Genomic DNA, 14776 nt, shown 5'->3' on the forward strand with positions numbered 1-14776 from the left:
ACCCCACACTGACCCCCACCCCCACTGACCCCCACCCCCACTGACCCCCCACCCCACACTGACCCCCACCCCCACACTGACCCCCCACCCCACACTGCCCCCCACCCCCACACTGACCCCCCACCCCCACACTGACCCCCAACCCCCCACTGTCCCCCCACCCCACTGACCCCCACCCCCACTGACCCCCCACCCCACACTGACCCCCACCCCCACACTGACCCTCCACCCCACACTGCCCCCCACCCCCACACTGACCCCCCACCCCCACACTGACCCCCACTCCCCCACTGCCCCCCCTCCCGCAGGGGTCATGAGCTGCTTGACTGCTGCCGCTCTGACTCTCTCAGGGATGATGATGGTGGTGATGTTGGTGGTGATGTTGGTGATGTTGTTGGTGATGTTGTTGGTGATGTTGTTGGCGATGTTCGTGATCAAGACGGTCAGCCCTGATTCTCATCCCCTCGTGAAGATGACGGCGGTGACAATGATGGTGGTTGTGATGATGATGATGGTGGTGGTGCCTGTGGTTATGGAGCCAGTGGTGATGATGATGATGATGGTGACAATGGTGGTGAACGAGATGATGAAGATGCCGGCGAGGAAGAGGCTCACGCCTGCTCCTCAATCCACCCGTGAAGATGCAGCTGGTGACGACGATGATGACGACGATGAAGACGACCATGAAAATGATAATGTTGGTGGTGATGGGACCCCAAAAAGAGAGAGGGGGGAGGAGGGTGTAGCTTGCAGAGCCGAGGGCAGCATGGAGGACTCGTGGACAATCAGCCTCCTGCCCCCCCTCCACCTCACCACCTTGACACGGCCTTCATGTTCACTGTAGAGGGACTGAGGTCACTGTGAATTCCACTGCCCCTCCCCATGGACATATTCTTCACTGTCACTCCGCTACACAGATGTCCCCCGTGTAGCCCACACGCGCTGTCGGCGCAAGGGCAGTCTGCGAGCACCTATTAAGGCCCGAAGGGCACACAGAGGGAGATGTGTCCAGTGTCTGGCGATCTGACGTCTGTGTTCGATTAATATGATATCAGTTGGTGAGTGATAACTGAACCGGTCCTCGGGCCTCCCCTAGGTCGACTCAGCCTTACATGGGTACCCGGAGTCGTGTTTAAGCGTCAGAAATAGGGGAGACAAAGGCGGCCTGGGATTGGTGTTGGCCACACCACTGCCATCGAGAAGGTGCTCGCGAACAGCACTTGCCTCAACAGGCTGTGTCGGCTACACGGGGGATCTTTGTCTTACATGTTTTTCTGTGTGTATAAATGTATGTGGGTGTTTATACGGTATGAATGCTCGTGTGGATCCTCGTGGGGAGCGGTGGCGCAGTGGTTAGCACCCCGAGTTCGTTTCCCGCTCTCGGCCAACATCGGTGACGATCATTTCAACCGGTCCTGGGCCTCCCCTAGGTTGATTCAGCCTCGAATGAGTAGCTGGTGCGGTGTGTGAGCATCGCCACTGCAGAGACAAAGGCGGCCGGGCGTGGTGTTGGCCACCCACCCCCTCGTGCCCCAAAAGTCTGTTGAGGCTACATGCGGAGTCTTTGTAGTTTCCTATCAACTTTCTCAGCAAACTATTTCAGGTCTGTATCGTTTTATGCCGGTTGTTCCGATTCAATTCAACGTCCCTTATTCAGCCAGGTGAGATCCCCTTTTGAGACATACGCTCACTGCAAGGGGGACCTGGGATCCAAAGGGCAGACGCCCTGGTGGCTAGGAGATGTTAACTACCTCGCCTGGTATGCAGGAGGTCGTGGGTTCTATTCCGACACTGACGCCTGCTGCTGCTGCTGTATATTTGGAGTTTGCATTTCTCTCCCTCTCCTGTGGTCGCGTGGATTTGATTCCCTCCACATTTAGAAGCACGCCTTTCGAGTACTCGCCTGCTATAAATGTCAACGTGACGATAAGCCACTTCACTTGTGGCCAGGTCGCTTCTGAAAAAAATGAGCTACGTGGCTCAGTGGGCCTTACCCGGTAAAACAAACATCGTTTATAGTTTTAGTTTTAATTTAGGCAGGGATTGAGATGCCTAACCACGACACGTAAATTAAGTGCCGTTGCCGAATCGTTGCTGATGATTGATTTGTCTTCTCTTAATGCCATAACACACAGACGCCTTGTTGTTGTTGACGATTGTGTTGCGCCGTGTGTGTGTCGTGTGTGTGTGTGCGTCGTGTGTGTGTCGTGTGTGTCGTGTGTGTGATGTGTTTTATACCCAACCCGAGTCGGATTTTGCTTCGCAGTGGAAAATCGTCGTCATGTTTTTTTTATGTTGCAGGCGCCGCCAATGTAATGTGCACGTTATACATTTAATAATAAAAAAAACTTTTCAGAATAAACCATCAAAAAGTCAGATTTTTGTCAGCGACGCAAATGTTGCGAGTTTTTATTCGCCAGCGGTTCTCTGATTGAAACAGAAACGCGAAGCATCACGACGGGGGAGAAACAAAGGCGTCCGGGTGTTGTGCTAACCCACAACACTCCCTAGTAGTGCGCCCTACCGCCCTTAATAGGCGCTCGCAAACAGCATTTACCCCAACAGTCTGTTAAAGCTGTGGAGGTGGCGCTTGCCTATGTGTCCGTCTGGAATAATGTGTGTCGATAATTGGGTGCGTGTGTGTGTGTGGTGAGGAATGTGTGTGTGTGTACGGAGGTTCGTGAAGGACGCTGCTGCTGCTGCTGGGCAGTTGGAGGCAGTCGCCCTCCAACAACAACAGCGGAGGGCAGAAGAGCGACGGTCACAACAACGAGCGGAGCGCGGGGCGGTTAAAACGCAGCGAGTTGGCACATTTGGGGGTACAGTTGGTGCATCTGCCAGTCGTCTTAGTCAGTCACCTCATGGCACCTGCTGGGTCTGATCCGTAGCCGCCTGCCGGAGAGTCTTCGACACGTCACGTGGCCTCAAAGTGCACCTAGCCGGGCACAACCACTGTAGTGACATCACCGCTACTTCGTGGAGAATGGCGGCTGTTTTTGTCGTGTGTGGGGAGCGGTGGTGGAGCGATCAGCGCGCTCCGATTTTGATTCCCGATCACGCCAACACCAAGGACGATTATTATCTGGACCAGCCTTAAAACGAGTCTCTGGCGCGGTGGGTAATCACCAGCTTTGAGGAGACAAAGGCGGGCGGGACGTGGTTCTGACCACCCACTCCTTTGTGAACAATGCGAGCCTTAATAGGCGCTCGCTAACAGTACTTGCCCCGAAGGCTATAAGGGGGACCTTTGTCTTTGTCCAAGAATGTGTGTAGGTGTGTATCGGGGGTGGGTGGGTGTGTGTGCTGTACGTTTATATTTGAGAAGCCGATAGCATCAGTACCAAGCAATATCTGATCCGGTCCTGGGCATCCGCCAGGTCTACTCGGCCTTAAATGAGTACCTCGTGCGGTGTGACAAGTACCGGCAGTGTGCGTGGCCATACCGCCCACTCGTGTGACGTGTTGGCTTTAATAGGTGCTCGCTAACAGCACTTGCCCTACTTTCTACGTGTCTATATGGGGGATCTTTATCTTTGTGTGTGCAGTGTTGCGTGTGCGGTGTGGGTGAGATGGGTGAGGTGTGGGTGGTGGGGGAGGGGTGTGTGGTGGGGGAGGGGTGAGTGGATGGGTGAGGTGTGGATGGATGGGTGAGGTGTGAGTGGTGGGGGAGGGGTTAGTGGATGGGTGAGGTGTGGATGGATGGGTGAGGTGTGGGTGGTGGGGGAGGGGTGAGTGGTGGGGGAGGGGTGAGTGGATGGGTGAGGTGTGGATGGATGGGTGAGGTGTGGATGGATGGGTGAGGTGTGAGTGGTGGGGGAGGGGTTAGTGGATGGGTGAGGTGTGGATGGATGGGTGAGGTGTGGGTGGTGGGGGAGGGGTGAGTGGTGGGGGAGGGGTGAGTGGATGGGTGAGGTGTGGATGGATGGGTGAGGTGTGGATGGATGGGTGAGGTGTGAGTGGTGGGGGAGGGGTTAGTGGATGGGTGAGGTGTGGATGGATGGGTGAGGTGTGGGTGGTGGGGGAGGGGTGAGTGGTGGGGGAGGGGTTAGTGGATGGGTGAGGTGTGGATGGATGGGTGAGGTGTGAGTGGTGGGGGAGGGGTGAGTGGTGGGGGAGGGGTTAGTGGATGGGTGAGGTGTGGATGGATGGGTGAGGTGTGAGTGGTGGGGGAGGGGTTAGTGGATGGGTGAGGTGTGGTTGGATGGGTGAGGTGTGAGTGGTGGGGGAGGGGTGAGTGGTGGGGGAGGGGTTAGTGGATGGGTGAGGTGTGGATGGATGGGTGAGATGTGAGTGGTGGGGGAGGGGTGAGTGGTGGGGGAGGGGTGAGTGGATGGGTGAGGTGTGGATGGATGGGTGAGGTGTGGATGGATGGGTGAGGTGTGAGTGGTGGGGGAGGGGTTAGTGGATGGGTGAGGTGTGGATGGATGGGTGAGGTGTGAGTGGTGGGGGAGGGGTGAGTGGATGGCTGAGGGGTTAGTGGATGGGTGAGGTGTGGTTGGATGGGTGAGGTGTGAGTGGTGGGGGAGGGGTGAGTGGTGGGGGAGGGGTTAGTGGATGGGTGAGGTGTGGATGGATGGGTGAGGTGTGAGTGGTGGGGGAGGGGTGAGTGGTGGGGGAGGGGTTAGTGGATGGGTGAGGTGTGAGTGGTGGGGGAGGGGTGAGTGGATGGCTGAGGGGTGGATGGGGGCGAGTTGGACCCCCTCCCCTCGCATTCCTGTGACGTCACTAATTGCACTCTCAGATCGGATCTCGAACTGCGCGAGAAATTTCAAAGTAAATGAGGCGCGTGGCGCGCCTTCACCACACGCGACTCAAGCCCCATCAAAGACAAAGATCCCCCGTGTAGCCTTAGCAGACTGTTGGGGCAAGTGCTGTTAGCGAGCAGCAATGAAGGCCGGAACGGTACACGAGGGGGTGGGTGGCCAACACCACGCCCGGCCGCCTTTGTCTCCCCAGTGGCGATGCTTACACACCCACCAGGTACTCATTTGAGGCTGAGTCGACCTAGGGGAGGCCCAGGACCGGTTCAAATATTTGCCGCTGTTTATTTGTCGTGAGCGGGAATCGAACTCGGGTGTCGCAGTGCAGCGCTCACCACGACCCCAAAACACTGTAACGTCAACGGCTCGTCTCGAACCATTCTCCAACGAGAACCACGCGCATGGAAAGGCAGAGTCACGCGTATGGAGAGTCAGAGGTGCAGAGATCTAGATCATGAAAAATAGGAATAGAGGTTTTACCCTTTATGGCACTAAAACATAGTTGTTAAGATGTTCGAACACCAAACAGATACCTTTTGCAAAGAATTACGTCTGCATTAACCACTTATGGCAAAACATGATACTGGCATAATTTTTTTTACCATCAAGATCTCGATTGAAACTTCATTTCTTTAGAGCTGATCCGAGTGTTTCGTTTGTTGCACCCCCCCCCACACCTCCGATTAGCACGGTTTGGCTACGTACGGTGCGAAATAAGTTCAACATGCAGCACATACATAGATGGAAAGGTCACCTTTCAAAGGTGACTACCAGATTTGCTACTGCAGTGAGATTTCAGCGAGGTGAGTTCAAGTATCGGCCCGAATAGACAGCCATCCAACACCGAGGTTCAAGTAAACATCTTTGCGTTTTAGTTTGAGCCGAGCTCGAGGAAGTGCACGTTGAGAGGCCCAGACGGGCAACTGAGGAACGAGGCGGTCTTGATTTTACCGGACAAATCCCACACCGCCAGGACTCTCGGCGCGACGAGCGAAGCGTCCCTTGACAGCTGCACGCGTGGACAACACGCGACCTCTGACCCCAAATGCCAGTGGGAGTGCGGGGTGGGGGGTCGTGGAGAGGGTGTAGAGGCGAGTAGGTCTCGAGCAGAGGTCGGCAAGCAACATGACAAGAAGAGTCGCCCCCTTTTTGTTTGTTTCGAATTCGGTAATAAAGTCAACATTGGCAAGGGCCGCAGTGCAACGTGAATATCGTCACGAAGCCGCAGTCCTTAAAGAGCCGCAGGGTGCCGACCCCTGGTCTAGAGGGGGTTACGGATGGAGGAGGCATATCGGGGGTAAAGAAGGGAGTGGATTTATAGGGGAGTGGGGGTCGGGGGTAGAGGGAGCAGGGGGTAAATCGGTCCTCTCGGTCACGGGAATACCCCTCCCCCCTTCTTTTAGAGTGACCGAATTCCGGGCATTGATGGGGCGACTCGAGTCGCGTGCCGCACTCTATCGACCGTGATTGATGATGAGGCGGGGGGAGCAGGAGGTGTGTGGCGAGACGGGGCCGCGTGGACTTCGTGGCAGGGCTCCCACCGACTGACTCGCCGAGCGCTGCCCTGGGACACGGACTCCGCAGGCCGCCGACGACTTTGTTGATAGATTTGAGTTGGGATCACGCGCGCACAGCAGCAGCAGCGAACCTCGCCCACTCCCTGCTACTGGCGGCAGACTGACGCCGCGGGAGTGACTCACCTCGTGCATGGTGTCTTGAGTCCTCACCGCCAACTGGTGAAAGAAAAATCAACGTGGAATTTATCATCGTTCGAAAAAGGTCAACTGTTCCTTGGAGCAGTCATCAGCCATTGTTTTTCCACTGCTGGATTAAGGAAGGCCGCCTCCCCCCCCCCCTCTCTCCCCTTGCCCCTCTCACCCTCTCCACTACTGCCCCTGCCTGATCACGTTCTTGCCAATAAATATCTGGAAAATTCCCCGTTGCAGAAGCGTTGAGACAAGCAAGGGAGCCCGACTCTGCTGTCTGAACGTCGAAACCATTCTGGAGTGGTGCACGTGTTGAACCAATGCTGCTGAAATTACAGCACTCCGAGAAAGAGCCGCGTGGCTGATGGGATACGTCAAAAACATAGTTTCACATTCGTGTTACGTGGAGGAAGCGATGATGGGATGGAGGCGCGGTGTCTGCTGACGTAGGCGTGTGCAGGTGTGTCCCGTGCGGGTTTTGGAGAGTCGGGGGGTTCGTGACCTCTCTCTCTCTCTCTCGGGGGCTGGAATTCGCGGCGAGGGTTGTGAGATGCGGAGAGCGCGCGTGGATCGAGCGGCCTCGGTGCGGTTTCAGAGCGGATTGAGGCCAGCTTCGGACGAGACGCGAAACGTGGAGGAGCGAGTGTGAGAGTGTGTGTGTGTGAGACTGTGTGTGTGTGAGACTGTGTGTGTGTGAGACTGTGTGTGTGTGAGACTGTGTGAGAGACTGTGTGTGAGAGCGTGTGTGTGTGAGACTGTGTTTAAGAGAGTGTGTGTGACAGTGTGTGAGAGCGTGTGTGTGAGAGAGTGTGTGTGTGTGAGACTGTGTGTGTGTGAGAGTGTGTGAGAGACTGTGTGTGTGAGAGTGTGTGTGTGAGAGTGTGTTTAAGAGAGTGTGTGTAAGAGTGTGTGAGAGCGTGTGTGTGTGTGAGAGTGTGTGCGAGTGTGAGAGACTTTGTGTGAGTGTGCGTGAACCGGTCCTGGGCCTCCCCTAGGTCGACTCAACCTCAAATGAGTAGCTGGTGCGGTGTGTGAACATCGCCACTGGGGAGACAAAGGCGGCCGGACGTGGTGCTGGCCACCCACCCCCTCGTGTGCCGTGCCGGCCTCCATAGGCGTTACTCGCTAACAGCACTTGCCGCAAAAGTCTGTGAGGGCTATCCGGAGGATCTTTGTCTTGTCTGTGAGATGGTCAGGGGAGCCCAAGTCACATTGATCCATGAGGTCACACAGGTGGTGGGCGGGGTGGGGGGCCCCCACCGTGGCCTCCCTTGCCCCGAGAGCCGCAGAGTCCGGGTTGGACCGGGACGGCGCTGAGTCTGGTTCGGTCCGGGTCTGTACCACCTGCTCCACCTCTCCCAACATCAACAAAAGTCCGGCTCCACCTGGGCCAAGCCAGCCCCCCCACCCTCCTCACCCCCCTCCCTCACCTGGCCCCGCCCCCCCTGGGCCCACACTCTCTCTGTCTGTCGCTCGTGTTTTGGCAACAGGATTGGGAGGCTCTGGCACGCGACGGGGAGATGTTATCTGTCGACGGGCGGGGAGATAAGAGAGACGAGCTACCCGCTCCGCAGAGGCATCCGTCACCCAACCCCCAGTCGCACAGCTCCCTTTAATCATCACTCATCACGCATCGGCCATTACGCATCACCCTTCACATGTCTTCGGGTGAGTCTCCAGATTTCTCCAAGTGAGTGTCTCCAGGTGAGTGTCTCCAGGTATTGATGTGTACACACCTCACCAGGTACTCATTTGAGGTTGAGTCGACGCAACCACACGCACTCACGACCACCACGAGGCCCGTACGCCGCTGCGTTGTGATCCCTCCCGCCTTGCCCCCACCTCCAGTACCCCCCCACCCCCCATCCCCCACTCCCCCTGCTCCCACCCCGCTTGGCTTCACATCTCAGTCCAGGATTCGAGTACGAGTACAGCACTCACCTGCTCGGGCGGGTGCGGGGTTGAGCTCTGATAGTGAAATGACAGAACGTCAACCACCACAACCACCACCACAACAACAACCACCACAACAACCACCACCACAACAACCACCACAACCACCACCACCACAACAACCACCACCATAACCACCATCACCATCACAACAACCACCACCACAACAACCACCACAACCACCACCACAACAACAACCACCACCACAACAACCACCACCACAACCACCACAACCACCACCACAACAACCACAACAACAACCACCACAACCACCACAACAACCACCACCACAACCACCACAACAACCACAACAACTACCACCCGAACCACCACAACAACCACCACCACAACCACCACGCCAACTCGTAGCATTAGTGGCGGCGGCTTTTTGGCTCAACCGTCGGACAAAGACGGCGGTCACCGCATCGCGCTGCGCTTTCGGATGCGCTTATGCGGCCGTCTGGAACGCTCTTCCCTTCCGATATTAGAGAGCCACTGGAGCTACGCACTTTTATATCATCTAGGATGACATACGCATTTCTTTAAACCAGTTTTTTTGTGTTCAGTGTTGTTGTCTTTCCCCCGCACCTCCGCTTAGCACGGTTTGGCTACGTACGGTGCGAAAGAAGTTCAACGTGCGTACTTAAATACCCGGGCCGATGCACGTTGAACTTCTTTTGCACCGCACGTAGCCAGCCGTGCTCATCGGAGGTGCGATGGCGGTGGGCACGCTGCTGCTGCTGCGCTCTGATCCAGCGCCGTGGAGGCAGCAGCGAGGGTTGGTGGATCACGCACAGACACACACAGCCACACAGACACACACACAGACACACAGACACACACAGCCACACAGACACACACACAGACACACACAGACACACACACAGACACACACAGCCACACAGACACACACAGCCACACAGACACACACAGCCACACAGACACACACAGCCACACAGACACACACAGCCACACAGACACACACAGCCACACAGACACACACAGCCACACAGACACACACAGACACACACACAGACACACACACTCACACAGACACACAGACACACACACGCAGACACACACACGCAGACACACACACGCAGACACACACACGCAGACACACACACAGACACACACACAGACACATACACAGACACATACACAGACAGACACACACAGACACACACAGACACACACAGACACGCAGACACACACACAGACACACACAGACACACAGCCACACACACAGACACAGACACACACAGACACACATACACACACAGACACACACACAGACACACACACAGACACGCACAGACACACAGACACACACAAACGTGTTGCGAAACTCCCTTCCCATAGGCACCTCGGATTCGCGCGGTTAGCCACGTGCGGTCCTCTCTCTCTCCGAGAGCATCGGATACCGTGCTGCGGTGGCGGAGCAGCGTTACGAGTCGTCATCATCATCGTCATTATAACTCGTCTCAATATTCTCATGATTTCCGCATTCTCATGTTGCTATTTGTTTGAGACCTGTGGCTCACTCGTCCGTCTGAGTTTACCATCCGCACGAGGGGGATTGAAGATTCTAGAGATGGGAGGGTGGTGCTGGCGGATTGGAGTGTGTGTGGGAGTGTGTGTGTGGGAGTGTGTGTGTGGGTGTGTGTGTGTGTGGGTGTGTGTGTGTGTGTGGGAGTGTGTGTGTGGGTGTGTGGGAGTGTGTGTGTGGGAGTGTGTGTGTGGGAGTGTGTGTGTGGGAGTGTGTGTGTGGGAGTGTGTGTGTGTGTGGGTGTGTGTTTGTGGGAGTGTGTGTGTGTGTGGGAGTGTGTGTGTGGGAGTGTGTGTGTGGGTGTGTGGGAGTGTGTGTGTGGGAGTGTGTGTGTGGGTGTGTGGGAGTGTGTGTGTGGGAGTGTGTGTGTGGGAGTGTGTGTGTGGGAGTGTGTGTGTGGGAGTGTGTGTGTGGGAGTGTGTGTGGGAGTGTGTGTGTGGGTGTGGGTGTGTGTGTGTGGGAGTGTGTGTGTGGGTGTGTGTGTGTGGGAGTGTGTGTGTGGGAGTGTGTGTGTGGGTGTGTGGGAGTGTGTGTGTGGGAGTGTGTGTGTGGGAGTGTGTGTGTGGGAGTGTGTTTGTGGGAGTGTGTGGGTGTGTGTGTGGGAGTGTGTGTGGGAGTGTGTGTGTGGGAGTGTGTGTGTGGGTGTGTGTAGGAGTGTGTGGGTGGGTGTGTGTGGGAGTGTGATTGTGGGAGTGTGTGGGAGTGTGTGTGTGTGTGTGTTAGTGTGGGTGTGGGTGTGTGTGTGGGAGTGTGTGTGTGGGAGTGTGTTTGTGGGAGTGTGTGTGTGGGAGTGTGTGTGTGGGAGTGTGTGTGTGGGTGTGTGTGTGGGTGTGTGTGTGTGTGGGAGTGTGTGTGTGGGAGTGTGTGTGTGGGTGTGTGTTTGTGGGAGTGTGTGTGTGTGTGGGAGTGTGTGTGGAAGTGTGTGTGTGGGAGTGTGTGTGTGGGTGTGTGTAGGAGTGTGTGGGTGTGTGTGGGAGTGTGATTGTGGGAGTGTGTGGGAGTGTGTGTGTGTGGGAGTGTGTGTGTGGGAGTGTGTTTGTGGGAGTGTGTGTGTGGGAGTGTGTGTGTGGGTGTGTGTGTGGGTGTGTGTGTGTGGGAGTGTGTGTGTGTGTGGGTGTGTGTGTGTGGGAGTGTGTGGGTGGGGAGTTCATAATGACCATGTTGTGGAAGACCCTAACCCGGTACAGCTCGGTTCGAATCCGGGTTCCAGCAGTCGAGCCAAATGAAAACCGGTGTTCTTAACCGGGTGTGGCGAGTTGGTGCTATTTGCCGCTGGCCGTTTGACGTTTTGGGGCCTTGAGGCCTGTGTTCAACAGTTGTTTTAAAATAAAAAATAGACAGGTCAAAAGTGGCTCACATAGAGACCCATAGACTCACACAGAGACACACATACTCACATAAAGATAGATTCACATAGAGACACATACACACAAATACACGTAGACTCACACAGAGACACGTAGACTCACACAGAGACACACAGACTCACACATAGACACATAGACTCACATAGAGATACATGCATTCACACAGAGACCCACCGACTCACACAGAGACACATAGACTCACAGAGATACACATACACACAGAGACACGTAGACTCACATAGAGACACGTAGACTCACACAGAGACACATAGACTCACATATAACTCCATAGGCTCACACAGAGACGCACAGACTCACAAAGAGAAAAATACATTCACATAGAGACACATACACACAGAGACACGTAGACTCACATCGAGCTCCATAGGCTCACACACAGAGACGTTCATGGGGGGGTGGAGCAGGGGGAGGGTGGGAGTCGCGGGGGAGGCCGCGCGCGATGGGAGAGTGGTGGCAGCAGCTGCAGCAACAGCTGCCGCGTCACTGCGTGAGTGTGCACGCACGCGCCTGGTGTAAGGGCGAGTGCGTTAAAGTTTGTGTGTAAGCGTGAGTGTGCACGCGTGCCTGTGTAAGCGTGGGTGTGATCTGCATGCATAACAGTTGGGAGCGGTGGCGCAGTGGTTAGCGTGCCGCGCTACGAACCCAGCGATCCGAGTTTGATTCCTCCTTACGACAGTGATGATTATCTGAACCAGTCCTGGGCCTCCCCTAGGCCGACTCGGCCTAAAATGAGTACCTGGTGCGGTGTGTAAAGATCACCACTGGTGGAGACAAATGCGTGGTGCTGGCCACCCACTCCCTCGTGTGCCGTGTCATCCTTCATAGGTGCTACTCGCCAACAACACTTTCCCCAAAAGTATGTCAAGGCTATACGGGGGATTATTTATCTTTGTTGCGTAAGAGTGAGTGTGCATTTACATTCACCTTCCCACCGCTCCACTCACGACTCTGCTCCAAACTGAGACAGAGAGACAGAGGAGAGACTTTTTTTGACTTTTTAACAACTTTTATTGCCACCAGCAGCAAAAGCACTGGAGGCGATTTCAAAATGAAATACACAAAGTCACCAGCAAACAAAAGAAAATAAACGCTACAAATCGACGCGCTGTGGCGCTGAAAGCACCGCGCACAATACAAGAGAAAAGTCACGTGGTTGTGGTGTCATCGCGCACGCCACGGTGACGAGCGAGCGCTTCAGAGGAGAGAGACAGAGACATGGAGAGACAGAGAGAGACAGAGACATGGAGAGACGCGCGCGGAGGCTGGAGGAGACACGGGGAGACAGGGGAAAAGGCACGGGGAGAATTAATTCCGCTCACAGATCCTGATCATGTGAAGTTTACACAGAACGTCGGCAGGTTGTTTGGTCGTGTGCAGATGCACACGTGGGCGTGTGTGATTGTGTGTAGGTGATTGTTTGGGTAGATACGCGTATGTGGGTATGCGATTGTGTGGCTGTTTATGTGGGTATGTGTGTAGATATGTGTGTGTGTGGATCGGTATGTGATTATTCCCGTGTCTTGCTTGAGCAGTGTACCCATAACCTACTCCGGTTTGGCAGCGGAGGTCTCACTCCGAATCTTTTCATCGGCTGCGTAACGCTGCGTGGAATCCGCCTTTCTTTCCCTACCTCCGTCCACACGAAGGCTGCGGGTTTTCTCCAACTCTCGTTGCCCTCCGTCTCCTCCCTACGCTTGCGAAACGTGATGCCATTTACATAACCGTCTGCGCCCGTCAACGATCTCCATCCTGCATGTTTTATTTTTTCACCACCAGACTGCACTGATACAGCCGGAGGAGCGCGCGTGCCCTTGAAAGTTCTGGACGGGGCCCCGTCGTAAGTGAGCTCCTCCGGCAGGCGAGGAGGCTGCGCTTGGCTTGGGCCATGCAGCCCGCATGCCGCCAGACAACAACCCGGTGCCAAAGCAGATTTTTTTGTGTTTGGCCGGATAGACGGGGGGGGGGGGGGGCTAAACGGGCCCGGCAAGGGGCTAGAGGAGAGATGGGGCTGGAGGTTCTCGCACGTGCGCACATCCAGGTATCATTCATAATCATCATCGTCAGTCATGAACTGTCTGTCTAGCCACTGCTGGATGAATGTGTCCGCAATCTTTCAGCAGTCACTCGCGGTCTCGCGAGGGTCTGTCATTGTGTATGGGTGACACTACTGTGTGTTGAACTTCTTTCAAACCGTACGCAGCCTATATCCACAGTGGACGTTCCTCTTCTCACCTCGGGCGGGGTTCCGTAACATTTTTGGATATCAACTCTATCCACATCGCCACTTTCCTTACCGGTCGAGGTGATGTCCCCTCGTCACTTGGGTACAAAGTATCTGGTGATGCGGCTACCGCTGCTGCTAATGCTGCTGCTACTACTGCTACTACTGCTGCTGCTGCTGTTGCTGCCATTACTGCTGCTACTACTGCTGCTTCTGCTGCTGCTACTACTGCTGCTGCTACTACTGCAGCTACCGCTGCTGCTACTACTACTGCTGCTACTGCTGCTACTACTGCTGCTACTGCTGCTGCTACTACTGCTACTACTGCTGCTGTTGCTGCCATTACTGCTGCTACTACTGCTGCTGCTTCTGCTGCTGCTGCTACTACTGCTGCTACTGCTGCTGCTACTACTGCCGCTACCGCTGCTGCTACTACTACTGCTGCTACTGCTGCTACTACTGCTGCTGCTACTGCTGCTGCTACTACTGCTGCCACTGCTACTACTGCTGCCACTGCTACTACTGCTGCTACTACTGCTGCCACTGCTACTACTGCTACTACTACTGCTGCCACTGCTAGGGGCGAGGTGGGTTGCTAGGGGCGAGATGGGTTGCTAAGGGGCGAGTTGGGTTGCTAGGGGCGAGTTGGGTTGCTAAGGGGCGAGGTGGGTTGCTAGGGGGCGAGATGGGTTGCTAGGGGCGAGGTGGATTGCTAAGGGGCGAGGCGGGTTGCTAGGGGGCGAGATGGGTTGCTAGGGGCGAGGTGGGTTGCTAGGGGCGAGGTGGGTTGCTACGGGGCGAGATGGGTTGCTAGGGGGCGAAGTGGGTTGCTACGGGGCGAGGTGGGTTGCTAAGGGGCGAGGTGGGTTGCTACGGGGCGAGGTGGGTTGCTAATGGGCGAGGTGGGTTTCTACGGCGCGAGGTGGGTTGCTAGGGGCGAGGTGGGTTGCTAGGGGGCGAGATGGGTTGCTAGGGGCGATGTGGGTTGCTAGGGGCGAGGTGGGTTGCTAAGGGGCGAGGTGGGTTGCTAGGGGCGGGGTGGGTTGCTAACGGACGAGGTGGGTTGCTAAGGGGCGAGATGGGTTGCTAAGGGCGAGGTGGGTTGCTAAGGGGCGAGGTGGGTTGCTAAGGGGCGAGGTGGGTTGCTAGGGGCGAGGTGGGTTGCTAGGGGCGAGATGGGTTGCTAGGGGCGAGATGGG

Source organism: Lampetra fluviatilis, chromosome 4 (assembly GCF_964198595.1).
Source record: "Lampetra fluviatilis chromosome 4, kcLamFluv1.1, whole genome shotgun sequence".
NCBI lineage: Eukaryota > Metazoa > Chordata > Hyperoartia > Petromyzontiformes > Petromyzontidae > Lampetra > Lampetra fluviatilis.